Source organism: Pleurodeles waltl, chromosome 7 (genome assembly GCF_031143425.1).
Source record: "Pleurodeles waltl isolate 20211129_DDA chromosome 7, aPleWal1.hap1.20221129, whole genome shotgun sequence".
Taxonomy (NCBI): domain Eukaryota; kingdom Metazoa; phylum Chordata; class Amphibia; order Caudata; family Salamandridae; genus Pleurodeles; species Pleurodeles waltl.
This window is the reverse complement of record NC_090446.1, coordinates 805822716-805837560: the sequence shown is the minus strand read 5'-3', so window position 1 is coordinate 805837560 and position 14845 is coordinate 805822716. Positions and strand designations below refer to the sequence as shown.

The 14845-nt window shown below is 46.9% G+C and overlaps 1 protein-coding gene across 1 annotated transcript in view; it reads left to right on the top strand.

The window, feature by feature from the left end:
- SPDL1 (spindle apparatus coiled-coil protein 1) overlaps window positions 1-14845 on the top strand; it is a 210834-nt gene that overhangs the window by 48425 nt on the left and 147564 nt on the right. The window contains exon 2 of the mRNA XM_069201714.1: window positions 14443-14585. The gene's annotated coding sequence lies outside the window, so the exon portion shown is untranslated. The remainder of the gene's footprint in view (window positions 1-14442; window positions 14586-14845) is intronic.

Genomic DNA, 14845 nt, shown 5'->3' with positions numbered 1-14845 from the left:
TCCTCTGGCTACTCCAGGGAGTCCCTCAGGATGCAGTATCGCCAGTACCTGCTCCTCTCATGCTGTGAGCTGTGGGGGAGGAGGCGGGGGTCCACCGCCAGTCCTCTGTATGGCGAGCTGGTGCCTTGCTGCTATGGAACCTACCTTCCCCCGTAGGTCGTTCCACCTCTCCCTGATGTTGTCCCTTGTTCTAGGGTGCTGTCCCACGGCGTTGACCATGTCCACGATTCTCCGCCATAGCTCCATCTTCCTTGCTATAGATATCTGCTGTACCTGTGCTCCAAAGAGCTGTGGCTCTATCCTGACAATTTCCTCCACCATGACCCTTAACTCCTCCTCAGTGAAACGGGGGTGCCTTTGTGGTGCCATTGGTGTTGTGTGATGTGTGTTGGAGAGGGTGTGTTGAGTAATGTGGTGGGGTGTGTGATGTAGAGTACGTGAGGGGTGTATGGGTGTAAGTGGTGTGTGTGTCTAGTTGTCTCTGTGCTCTTAGTCTCAGTCTCCTTGTGGCAATTGGTGTTCATAAGGGGTTGTGGGTAATGTGGGTGTGTGTTTTATAGCGGTGTGGGTGTGGTGTGTGTATGGGTGTCAGGTGTATGTCTTTAGCATTGGTGAATGTAGTGTTGTTTTGTATGTGGGTGTCCATTCTGAGTGCAGCGGTACGTACAGCCAATGGTTTACTGCCACTGAATGTCTGCTGTGGTGATTCTTGGGTCATAATGTGATGGGCGTTGTTTTGTTGGCGTAACGGTATGGGTCTTGGGACCGACACTTTATCACTTACCTTTGGTCTGGCGGATTTGTGTATGTGGCAGTATGCTGTTGGATTGGGGTGAATGTGTCATAATATGGTGAACGGATATTCAGAACCGCAGCGGTATGTTGGCGGCCTTCAGTGTGGCGGTAAGCGGGATTTACCGCCAATGTCATAATGAGGGCTATAGTGCTGCTATATCTATTTCCAATGTGTTCAAATAACAAACCTATGGTGGGTATCAATATGTAGACACATTCAATCAAACAAATATACATTTTGTACGCTACGGTAAGTATATGCTTTTGGGTGGGGTAATCCTCACCTGTGTCCTTAGTAGACTTGAAAATTCTATTCCACATATGCTATAAAATGTTCAATTTCATAACAGGCCTGGAGGCTTCGGATTATGCAAGTTTAAAGCTGATCAATATTCACAGAAAAAATTATTGAAAACGTACTACTTTGTGATTTTGTGATAGACTTCCTTATACATCTGTTTGAGTATCTGATGACCAATCTGATGTCTTCCAGACGTTCACAAACAATAAAGTATTAGGAGGTTATTAAATGAGCCCTGTTGGAAATGGCCCTTTCTGCAGGGTTATCTCCAAACGTCTTGCCTCTGACCTCCTATTTTTGACTGTGCAAGTGCTCTTTACCTAAATGGTATTGGTGATTGGTTTATTCATGATTGATATATTTGATTTACTAGTAAGTCCCTAGTATAGTGCACCATCTGTGCCCATGGCTTCTAAATCAAATGCCACCATTGGGCCTGCAGCACTGATTGTGCCCACTGTATTATTAGCCCAGTAAACATGCCTCATACCTGCCACTACAGTGTCTGTGTGGGCAGTTTTAAACTGCCATTTCCACCTGGCAAGTGCACCCACTTGCCAGGCCCAACCCTTCCGTTTTATTACATGTACGTCACCCCATGTGCAGGGTGTATTGTATTTAAATGTAGGACATGTCCTGTGTGTTTTACATGTCCTAATAGTGAAATACTGTTGAATTTGTTTTTCACAATTGCAAGGCCTATCTCTCCCAAGGGGTAACATGGGGATTGCCTTGAAATATCTTCTAAGTGTAATTTCCCATTGGGGGCAGATAGACATATGGAGTTTGGGGCCTCTGGACTCACAATTTATAAATACATCTTCTGTGCCTCTGCCTGTCTGTGGATTACATGGCTGGGTCAGGATGACAGTTGGGCTGTTTGCAAATTCACTCTATACAGTTCCACAAAGGGAGCTGAGGTGTGCCCTACATATCCTGATGGGTCTTCCTCAGCTAGAGTGGTGGGAGGAGCTGACACTTGCACCTGAAAAGGGCTGCGCCTGTCCTTACGCAGAGCAGTCTCCAACCCCATGGAGTGTGTCTTGGGCCAGGGCAGGAAAGGCAGGATTTTGTGCACTACAAATAATTTTCTTTGACATATGTCAGGAATGGGTATAAGTACTGGACCTCTGATCCCACAAAGTTAGAATCTTCTGGACTGAGGGCATTCTGCCAGGAAGAACAGCTGTAGGAGGGTCTGCTGCTCTGCCTGTAACTTACTGCTTCTGTCCTGGGAGTGAAAAGATTAGACTTTGCTTTATACATCCTGCTTTCAATGGTTCTCCAAGGGCTTGGACTGAGCTTGCCTCCTGTTAAGAAGTCTCAGGGACATCAAAGACTTAATCAGCCAGCATCTGGGCTCTCGTGCTGATAGTCTTGACTTGCCAAGTAGTGCCAAATCCAGTCCCTGGGTCCTTGGAAGTGACTTCTGGTGCAACCAAGAAGAAGCCAAGCACATCAACTCCAGAGCGACATTGGACCGGTCACTGCTGTCTGACTTTGCCCTCCTGCCTGCACCGGAGCCATAGCCCTGAGTCCAGAGTGGTGTGTTATTGACGTCCGTGACACCTAAATCCATTGCAGTACCTGTGGCCCCATGATGTGATCACGTTACTGCGAAGTTGACGCCTCAAATTTTGATGTGCTGGATTAATCGACCCCACCGGGTTGTAAGGAACCAATGCCTCACCATTGAAGCCGCATCACCTCCCCTCCAACTGTAAGGAACCGCCGCCTCACCTCCCCTGCCTAGCAGTAAGGAACCGACCCCTCACCTCCACGGACGTGGCACCAGCTTCAGTGACATCTCACCTCCCCGACTCCGTGGAGCGTTCCTGTTTCCTCATTGTTTTCAAAGGTACTGTACCCGGGGTCTGTGCGACTCTGTGACTAGCCCGCACTCCCTCGCGAGTGGCATCGGACTGTTGGATCGACTCCATCAAGACGACATAATAGCCCTAGACCGAAGTCTCCAGCCCAGCAGTTGTTACCACCCTGGTGGTCGCAGTGTAGAAGTGGCGGTTTTGCATGGCGGTAATTCCATTTTTTTCTCCGTCTGCCTGTTATTACCGCCACTTCTACACCGACCGCCAGGGTTGTAATGAGGGCCTATGTCTGGAACGAGACTGAGTATGGCCCTCCTGTTCCAAGATTCCATATGATTGAGCCATCATTGCAGTTCTTGCTTCACTTCTGTCCAGAGTTCGATTTGGTCTTCGGATGAAAGACCCTTCCCCAAAGTGAGTTTTTTGTAATCTGTGAAGGCAGGTGTTAGAAACTGGGTTGCTGGTTAACTGGGGTATGAGCCCTGGTCAAGCAGCAACCACATCTGTAGTCAGGGTAACACTTCAAACAGTAAAACAGGGAAAACACCACACAAAAAGATTCCATGTTAGAAAAATAGATCTGAATATAATAAATAAAGCAAGACCAAACTAACAAGAATCCAGTAAGTAGAACTGGTGTTACTGAATTTCAAAGTTGTAAGTAAAGATAGCTCCAAGAAGCAAGAAGTGCTATTGGGGATATCTGGTCGTACCAGCCAGAGGCAAAGTTAAAAGTTCAGGCTGACCGCAATGGAGTGTGGGCTGGTACAGGGACGTAGATAGGCGAGTTGAACCAAAGTACCTTAGATCCGGGTTGCAGAGCAATGCGTGGTTCTGTGCTGAAGATGTGTTGTGCAGCCGAGGAAATGCGTTGGTTCTCAGCAGTGAGGCTGCATTGTGAGGTTCTGCTACGTCGACTTCAATGGTACTGTGGATGGGTCTTGTGATGCCAGCGCATTTGGGGATGAGCTGCGCAGCTGAGACGATGCCTTGGTTCCTATGAGTGGTAAAGTTGCAGTGAGGAGTTTTGGCATCATTGTCAAAACTGCCGTCAACAGCAGATGCAAGGAGCTTGTGCCAAGATAAGCGTCACACAGTGGCTGGTCCGAAGGCGATGCGTCAATCCCAAGATGCAGGTCTGTTGCAAGGGGTCCCATCCACACACCACCAGTGAGATAGGCACAGGTAAGGAAATCAGAGGTTAAAGGGAAAACAGATTGGTGGATTAGGACAGGGTGTCTGTTTGTTCTCTGCCAGTTTACTGAAAAAGAAAACAAAATGACTGTAATACAGAGATCTGGCAAAAAAAGGAAAATTGTTATAAGCCTGGCCAGTGTGGACAAGTTAAGTAAATAACTTATGCAAGCAGCTGACTAAGATCGGCACAGAACCAATATGCCAGTAGCTAATTGTCAAAAATATATATCTATAGTTTTAATTAATAACAATTCAGTAAAAATAAGAAAAAAGTAAAAGAATAAAGAGTACTTATCATGGCCGCTGAGCAGCAAAGAAGAGGATAATGTTTTTGTATTAGTTTTTTTATTGCACAAACTCAACTTGAAGGTATTAGAGCACTTTAAATCAGAACCAGTTACATTACACAAGGACACATTCATTTTTAGGTTTGAGCGCACAAGCGCTCTGTCCCTGTTGTAATCTCTCTTTGGGCTTCTAACCACACCCATGTCACGCCTGTCACTTTCATTGGTTCGTGGGCTTGACTTTTAAAATCCGCTTGATTTCATAAGCGAAAGGCATGCATATGTCATGCCTTTTCTGGTATCTACCCACCTTGAGCGCACCGCCCAACTACTGGAAACTTACGAGACTCCATGTTTTCAGCCTGATTTCTGCACTACTTTATCTTTTGTATGTTTGTTGCTTTAGTATGCTGCAAGTTTCTTAGCTGTCGAGTTGCTATTGTTCAACATTAGTGGAGTTTCACGTTCAGTAGCTTGCATGCTTTGCAGGAACTGTGCAATAATTGGACTAAGCATTGCCATGATCCACAGAAAAGGTACTGCGCACTAGCCAAGAGAATGCAGGTTTTTTGATGTGTTGTAAACAAGCTAGAACAATGGGCTAATGTGCCTGTTGCAGATCTTTGTATATACCAGCAGGTTATGGATATGAATCCTGTCAGTACTGGGTCACACCTTCATAATTCCCAAATTGCTAAAAAAGGATTATAGCTGTTCTACAAACTCCTCATGGAGCCCCAAGCCCCAGATGTGTTCTCAAAATGACTTTGCATACGGTTCTAATTTTAAATTGCAGACTAGGGGCCGAGTTGGCTTGTGAAAGTGTGCTATCACTAGTGTGACTAGGTAGGCCCACTGTTAGGTTAAAGAGTCAACTTTAATGAGTTGAGGTTCACGTTTGGGCCTTGGATGAGTGAGATACTCTGCTGTACCACACTGCTTACAAATGTTCGCGGTCAGCAGGCCTGCTAAGGGTCCTGCCAATGTATACGTGTCTAAAGCAGTTCATGGAACCGTATGCTGATGACTGCTTTACTAGTCATTATAGGTATTGATTATGCTGGATGTATGTTCAAAGTGAGAACAATGTGTGTGTGGGGGGATATCTGCCTATGAACAGAGGGCTGTGACACCTCAGGACTTCTTCCTGTCTCAGACACAGCTTACAGGCAAGTTTGAGGCTAAACATCTGAACTGTTCCCATTAAAGTAAGGCCATTGACACTATTCACTGGAACAAGGACTCCGAGGTGCAGCTTTGCAGTTCATAGTGAAGCTAGAACTGTTGATAGCCCGATCTGGTTCCATGCGCTGTTGAAAGAAGCATCACTCACTTCTAGATTAATCTCTGGTGATTAATGGTGGGGTGATTAATATCAGGGTACTGTTTCTAGGACACTTTTTTTGGTGGAGGGTGGTTGCAGCATAAATCTCCGATATTTTCTTTTACACAACCCCTTCCTGTTTTTAGGTCAAGTATAGCAGCGCGCAAGTGCTGCTCTTTTTTTCGTTTGAGCAGAGCAGCGCGCAAGTGCTGCTCTTTTCAACATGTTGTAATCTATTCTGTGAACTTTAACCATGCCCATCTCACGCCCATCACGTTCATTCATTCCTGGCCCGGCCTTTCATAAATTCCTTGATTTCATTGGTAAATGCTTTACATTTGTCCTGCCTTGAGGCTGTTTTGTTACGCCTAGCAGACTGACCATGTTACATTTATTATTGCACAACTGGCCATATACTTTAGTGTGGGACACTACTTTTGTTCTTTTGTCTTGCTCCTTCACGCTCCATGGTATATTTAAATTAGGATGCTAAATGGCAACATTGCCGTTTTTTGCTGCAGATAGAGGAAGAAGGGAAATGGAAGTGCTTTAGTTATATGCAGGATCACTGGAATTATGTGGCATGAAAGGACCAAATTATGAAGCAGGGTGAACCAATTTCTGTGGCAAGAAAAGTCCTATTAGGCATTTACAACGCTAATAGCTCTAACTTTCATAAATGCAAGACCTATTAAATTGCAAATGCTTGTTAACATAGCATTTCCGTTTGTCTTTATTTTCATTATCAGTCATGGGTCATTAGACAGATCCAGAACACATTTTAACCCCTCGGGTGCCCTGGATGTAACGGTTACGTCCTGGGCAGCATCGCTCGGGTGCCCAGAACGTAACCATTACATCCAGCTAGGGGCCCACGGGGGAAGTGCTAGCGCTCCTCCCAGGGGCCTAGCCCCCCCTCTCCTAGACCGGGATGGAAGGGGAATTGCTTCCCCTTCCGCCCCCACCCCCGACCCCTCTGTTGCGTCTGATGATGTCAGTGCGCGATTGCGTGCTGACTGTAGGAAAGTACCATCTTGCCTGGCATGTTACCCCCATATTTCACTGTATATATGTTGTTTTAGTTGTATGTGTCACTGGGACCCTGCCAGCCAGGGCCCCAGTGCTCATAAGTGTACCCTGTATGTGTTACCTGTGTTATGACTAACTGTCTCACTGAGGCTCTGCTAATCAGAACCTCAGTGGTTATGCTCTCTCATTTCTTTCCAAATTGTCACTAACAGGCTAGTGACCAATTTCACCAATTTACATTGACATACTGGAACACCCTTATAATTCCCTAGTATATGGTACTCAGGTACCCAGGGTATTGGGGTTCCAGGAGATCCCTATGGGCTGCAGCATTTCTTTTGCCACCCATAGGGAGCTCTGACAATTCTTACACAGGCCTGCCACTGCAGCCTGAGTGAAATAACGTCCACGTTATTTCACAGCCATTTACCACTGCACTTAAGTAACTTATAAGTCACCTATATGTCTAACCTTTACCTGGTAAAGGTTGGGTGCTAAGTTACTTAGTGTGTGGGCACATTGGCACTAGCCAAGGTGCCCCCACATTGTTCAGGGCAAATTCCGCGGACTTTGTGAGTGCAGGGACGCCATTACACGCGTGCACTACACATAGGTCAATACCGCTTCACAATGGTAACTCCGAATATGGCCATGTAACATGTCTATGATCATGGAATTGCCCCCTCTATGCCATCCTGGCATTGTTGGCACAATCCCATGATCCCAAGTGTCTGTAGCACAGACCCGGGTACTGCCAAACTGCCTTTTCAGGGGTTTCACTGCAGCTGCTGCTGCTGCCAACCCCTCAGACAGGTTTCTGCCCTCCTGGGGTCCAGCCAGGCTTGGCCCAGGATGGCAGAACAAAGGACTTCCTCAGAGAGAGGGTGTTACACCCTCTCCCTTTCGAAAAAGGTATTAAGGCAGGGGAGGAGTAGCCTCCCCCAGCCTCTGGAAATGCTTTCATGGGCACAGATGGTGCCCATTTCTGCATAAGCCAGTCTACACCGGTTCAGGGACCCCTCAGCCCTGCTCTGGCGCGAAACTGGACAAAGGAAAGGGGAGTGACCACTCCCCTGACCTGCACCTCCCCTGGGAGGTGCCCAGAGCCCCTCCAGTGTGCTCCAGACCTCTGCCATCTTGGAAACAGAGGTGCTGCTGGCACACTGGACTGCTCTGAGTGGCCAGGGCCAGCAGGTGACGTCAGAGACTCCTGATAGGCTCCTTCAGGTGTTGCTAGCCTATCTTCTCTCCCAAGTAGCCAAACCCTCTTTTCTGGCTATTTAGGGTCTCTGCTTTGGGGATTTCCTTAGATAACGAATGCAAGAGCTCATCCGAGTTCCTCTGCATCTTTCTCTTCACCTTCTGCCAAGGAATCGACTGCTGACTGCGCTGGAAGCCTGCAAAACTGCAACAAAGTAGCGAAGACGACTACTGCGACACTGTAACGCTGATCCTGCTGCCTTCTCAACTGTTTTCCTGGTGGTGCATGCTGTGGGGGTAGTCTGCCTCCTCTCTGCACTAGAAGCTCCGAAGAAATCTCCTGTGGGTCGACGGAATTGTCCCCCTGCAAACGCAGGCACCAAAGAACTGCATCACCGGTCCTCTGGGTCTCCTCTCAGCACGACGAGCGAGGTCCCTTGAACTCAGCAACTCTGTCCAAGTGACTCCCACAGTCCAGTGACTCTTCAGTCCAAGTTTGGTGGAGGTAAGTCCTTGCCTCCCCACGCCAGACTGCATTGCTGGGAACCGCGTGTTTTGCAGCTACTCCGGCTCCTGTGCACTTTCCGAGGGAATCCTTTGTGCACAGCCAAGCCTGGGTCCACGGCACTCTAACCTGCATTGCACGACCTCCTGAGTTGTCCTCCGGCGGCGTGGGACTCCTTTGTGCAACTTCGGGTGAGCACCGTTTCACTCCACTTCGTAGTGCCTGTTCCGGCACTTCTGCGGGTGCTGCCTGCTTCTGATAGGGCTCCTTGTCTTGCCGGGCGCCCCCTCTGTCCCCTGACGCAATTGGCGACATCCTGGTCCCTCCTGGGCCACAGCAGCACCCAAAAACTCCAACCGCGAGCTTTGCAGCTAGCAAGGCTTGTTTACGGTCTTTCTGCAGGAAAACACTTCTGCACGACTCTCCACGGCGTGCGACATCCATCCTCCAAAGGGGAAGTTTCTAGCCTTTGTCGTTCTTGCAGAATCCTCAGCTTCTACTGTCCAGTAGCAGCTTCTTTGCACCCACAGCTGGCATTTCCTGGGCATCTGCCCACTCCCGACTTGATCGTGACTTTTGGACTTGGTCCCCTTGTTCCACAGGTACCCTCGTCTGGAAATCCATCGTGGTTGCATTGCTGGTTTTGGTCTTTCCTGCAGAATTCCCCTATCACGACTTCTGTGCTCTTTGGGGAACTTTAGTGCACTTTGCACTCACTTTTCAGGGTCTTGGGGTGGGCTATTTTTCTAACCCTCACTGTTTTCTTACAGTCCCAGCGACCCTCTACAAGGTCACATAGGTTTGGGGTCCATTCATGGTTCGCATTCCACTTTTGGAGTATATGGTTTGTGTTGCCCCTATCCCTATGTGTCCCCATTGCATCCTATTGTAACTATACATTGTTTGCACTGTTTTCGAATACTATACTGCATATTTTTGGTATTGTGTACATATATCTTGTGTATATTTGCTATCCTCATACTGAGGGTACTCACTGAGATACTTTGGCATATTGTCATAAAAATAAAGTACCTTTATTTTTAGTATATCTGTGTATTGTGTTTTCTTATGATATTGTGCATATGACACTAGTGGTACTGTAGGAGCTTCACTTGTCTCCTAGTTCAGCCTAAGCTGCTCTGCTAAGCTACCATTATCTATCAGCCTAAGCTGCTAGACACCCTATACACTAATAAGGGATGCCTGGTGCAAGGTGTAAGTACCCCTTGGTACTCACTACAAGCCAGTCCAGCCTCCTACACTGACCTCATCAGAGGCTGCCCCTACCGCACTGGAAGCTCAGCTTCTAGCGCGGATCGGAGGAGAAATGCATAAGCATTTCTCCTCCGATCACGTGGAGGGGCGAGAGAGGCATGAAAGGAGAGGAAAGGCCTTTCCTCTCCTTTCATGTCTCTCACTGCATTTTTGCTGCCCGATCGCGATACGATCGGGCAGCAGAAGGGCCACTAGATACAAGGGAATATTTTACCAGGGGGACAATTTATTTTTAGGCCATTTCTGCCCCCCCGGGGGCAGATCAGCCTATTATAATTAGGACGATCTGCCCCCAGGCGGGGTAGAAACCGCTAGACCCCAGGGATCATTTTATTTGTGTTTTTTTGGGGGGTTTTATGTATGTGGACAGCGACTCCTTAGGCAAGAGTCGCTCCCTTGGGGGCAAATTTACTTTTAGGCCGTTTCTGCCTATTTTTATCAGGCCAATCTGCCCGAGGGGGGCAGAAACCACTAGACCCCAGGGAATTTGTTTTGTTTTTTATTTATGTTTATACATAAGGAGAGCGGCAGGCAATGGGCGATCCCCAGGGGGGCAAGGTATTTTTAGTCCTTTTCTGACCCGACCCCCTGGGGCAGATCGGCCTATTATAATTAGGATGATCTGTCCCGGGGGGGGGGAACCCCTAGACACCAGGGTTATATATTCTTTTATGTTTACTTTTTTTAATAAGGCCAATCTGCTCCCAAGGGGGACAGAAACCACTAGACACCAAGAAGTTTTGTTTTTTTATTTAAGTTTATACATAAGGAGAGCGGGGGCAAGGACCGCTCCCCAGAGGGACAAAATATTAGTAGGCCTTTTCTCCCCCCTTCCCCCCTGGGGGCAGATCGCCTATTAAAATTATGCCGATCTGCCTCCAGTGGGGCAGAAACCCCTAGACACCAGGGATATATATTTTTTTATGTTTACTTTTTTTTTATACATGGGGAGCGAACCCTTATGCAAGGGTCACTCCCCTGGGGGGCAAAGTGTATTTAGGCCATTTCTGCCCACCTTAGGGGCAGCTAGGCCTATTTTTATTAGGTCAATCTGCCCCAAAACCACTACACCAGTGAATTTTTTTTGTCAGTTTCACGTGAGGTGAGTGACTCCTTAGGCAAGGGTCGCCCCCCTGGGTGGGGGCAAATTTGTTGTAGGCCATTTCTGCCCCCCTTGGGGGCAGATCGGCCTTTTGTAATTAGGCTGATCTGCCCCTGGCACCATCCTTAGACACCAGGGATTTTTTTTTTATATGTGGGGAGTGACAACTTAGGCAAGGGTTGCTCCCCTGGGGGGCAAATTGTCTTTAGGCCAGGGCCTATTTTTGTTAGGCCTATCTGCCCCCAAGGGGGGCAGAACCCACTAGACAACAGGGATTTTTATTGTTTTGTTTCAATTATCACGCAAGGGGGGGCGAACGCTTAGGCAACGGTCATTCCCCTGGGGGGTAACTTTATTTTAGGCCATTTCTGGCCCCCTTTGGGGGCAGAACGGCCTATTTTTATTAGGCCGATCTGACCCCAAGGGGGCAAAAACCACTAGGCACCAGGGATTTTTTTTCGCGCCAATTTCACGCAAGGGGAGTGAACCCTCAGGCAAGGGTCGCTCCCCTGGGGGGACAAATTACTGTTGGCCATATTTTTGGAAGGCCCATCTACCCCCCAAGGGGTGCAGAAAGCCCACCGGAGACCAGGGAAGATTTTTTTTCCAAAATAAGAGGGTGGGGTATGGCCATACCCCCACCCCAAATAAATGGGGCCAAAGTTGTTCTGCCCAAATTAACCCAGATCGACTCCTGGGGGGCGGGGGGGGGTGCAGAAAGCATACTAGATGCCAGGGAATTAAAAACATATATAAAACAGTGGGGTGGTGGCTACAAACCAGTATGGGCCTGATTATGCTCCCACCCCAACTGATGGGGTAACAGTCTTTCAGCTCTCCCCCGCACACAAAAACATCTGACCCCACGGCAAGCAAGAGGACATTTGATTATTTTGGGTTTTGGTTTTACATTTGGGCAATGAGAGCTTGGCTAACTCTCAAAATCGTCCCACTTGGAATGGTGAGGGCTGCACTTTTTGAACTTTGGGACTCTGCCATGTAGAAAAATCTACAAAACCTAGACACATCTGAAAACTAAGCATCTGGGTGATTCCAGGGTGGTGTGCTTCACATGCGCCCCACACAATGTTCTTACCTACAATGCCCTGCAAACCTTCAACTTTGCTGGAAATCAAACATTTTTCCACATTTTTGTGATGGAACCATCCGGAATCTGCAGGAATCCACAAAATTCTTACCACCCAGCATTGTCTCATCTATAACGATAAAAATTCTGCTGCACTTTTTGGCTCTTTCCTGTCACAGGCACTTGGCCACTTAGACAATTGAGGTATCATTTTTACCAGCAGACTGAGGGGAACATTGGGTAGTAGGAAATGTGTCCCGGTGGAGTGATCCCACACAGAAATGTGGAAAAATTTGATTTTTTTAGCTAAATTTGAGGTTTGCTGAGGATTCTGGGTAAGAAAACATTGGGGGATCCACGCAAGTCACACCTCCCTGGACTCCCTTAGGTGTCTAGTTTTCAGAAATGTCTGGGTTTGGTAGGTTTCTCTAGATGGCTGCTGAGCCCAGGACCAAAAATGCAGGTGCCTTCCCCCACAAAAACAGGTCGTTTTGCATTTGATAATTTTGATGTGTCCAGATAATGTTTTGGGGCATTTCCTTTCGTAGGAACTAGGCCTACCCACACAAGTGAGATACCATTTTTATTGGGAGACTTGGTGAAACGCTGGGTGGAAGGAAATTTGTGGCTCCTCTCAGATTCCAGAACTTTCTGTCACCAAAATGTGAGGAAAAAGTGTTTTCAGGTTTGCAAACGATTCTAGGTAAAAGAACCTGGTGAGAGCCCCACAAGTCACCCCATCTTGGATTCCCCTAGGTGTCTAGTTTTCAAAAATGTGCAGGTTTGGTAGGTTTCCCTAGGTGCCAGCTAAGCTGGAGGCCAAAATCCATAGCTGAGCACTTTCCAAAAACCAGCTCTGTTTTTTTTGGGAAAATGTGATGTGTCCATGTTGTGTTTTGGGGCATTTCCTGTTGCGGGCACTGGGCCTACCCATGCAAGTGAGGTACCATTTCTATCGGGAGACTTGGTGGAACACAGAATAGCAAAACAAGTGTTATTGCCCCTTGTCTTTCTCTAAAAAAATTTCCTGCCAAATGTAAGACATTGTGTAAAAAAGAAGTCTATTTGAGAAATGTCCTGTAATTCACATGCTAGCATGGGGACCCCGGCATTAAGAGATGTGCAAATAACCACTGCTTCTCAACACCTTATCTTGTGCCCATTTTGGAAATACAAAGGTTTTCTTGATACCTATTTTTCACTCTTTATATTTCAGAAAATGAATTGCTGTATACCCTGTATAGAATGAAAACCCATTGTAAGGTGCAGCTCGTTTATTGGCTCTGGGTACCTAGGGTCCTTGATGAACCTAAAAGCCCTATATATCCCCGCAACCAGAAGTGTCCAGAAGACATAACGGTATATTGCTTTAAAAAAAATCTGACATTGCAGGAAAAAGTCACATAGTAAAACGTTGAGAAAAATGGCTGTTTTTTTCACCTCAATTTCAATATTTTTTTATTTCAGCTGTTATTTTCTGCAGGAAACCTTGTAGGATCTACACAAATTACCACTTGCTGAATTCAGAATGTTGTCTACTTTTCAGAAATGTTTAGCTTTCTGGGACCCAGCATTAGTTTCACACCCATTTCTGTCGCTAACTGGAAGGAGGCTAAAGCTAAAAAAAATAGTAAAAATGGGGTATGTCCCAGTAAAATGCCAAAATTGTGTTGAAAATTGGGTTTTCTGATTCAAGTCTGCCTGTTCCTGAAAGCTGGGAAGCTGGTGATTTTAGCACCGCAAACCCTTTGTTGATGCCATTTTCAGGGGAAAAAGACACAAGCCTTCTTCTGCAGCCCTTTTTCCCCATTTTTTTTTTTTTTTAAACGACATTTTCACTGTATTTTGGCTAATTTATTGGTCTCCTTCAGAGGAACCCACAAAGTCTTGGTACTTCTAGATTCCCTAGCATGTTGGAAACAAAGGACGCAAATTTGGCGTGGGTAGCTTAAGTGGACAAAATGTTATGAGGGCCTAAGTGCGAACTGCCCCAAATAGCCAAAAAACAGGCCTGGCACCTGAGGGGAAAAGGCCTGGTAGCGAAGGGGTTAAAGTGCCCTTCCTATATTTACTGAATAAAGTACATATGGGTGTGGGAAAAAGGCAGCTTTAGTTCATTTTCCCAATTTTTGTACCGACGTAAACAACTGGTCAGCCTGTGTGAAACTAGCCAGGTGGAAACCCAACGCCTGTCACGTCAGAGAATCTGTTGTCACCATGAGTAGCCTTGGCAACGTAAATACTGGTAGTGAGAGATAAGACACCCAAGACCCACATGATACGTTTTTTTCACAGGGGAGTTTAAGCGTCCGTTTTCTGACTGGAACGTTCCGCGTCCATTTTATCAAGTTCTAAGGCATGGTCACGGCGATCTATTTATTTTTTTAAGGCGAGGAGTTTAAGATACGCGGCATACTTACGTTTGTTCGTTTACTGCCTGAAATGGCTAGTGCCTGCAGCCTGACCCGAACATGGCCGCCCACTTTTGACCTATTCTTTTTTTTTTTTTTTTAGACGTAAGGTTGAGTCACGTGACACCAATGGGATTTTCTTTTGACTCGCGAGATTTGCAGAGAGTGTGAGAGAGGTGGATTCAAAATTGACTGGCGATGTGTTTACGGTCACGGATCCAGTGAAAGCTAGTAGAATAGAAAACTGTAAGTATGCCCTTGACACATTTGTAGTGAATGGGAAAAGTAAGTGTTCTGATGTCAGTGGTTATGTACGACAGACCCCCGTACAAGGATCATAAATGCAAGCGACAAAGGCAGTCAAGCTCCTTGTATTCGTTCTGCTGCAATATCCACTGGTCACCTTTCGTCCTTTGCTTACTCCCAGACAGCCAATAAGTACAGCGCTCTAAGTGGTCTCTTCTCTGTGCTGCCCTTGATATGCTGTGTTGTTTGACGGATGCCTT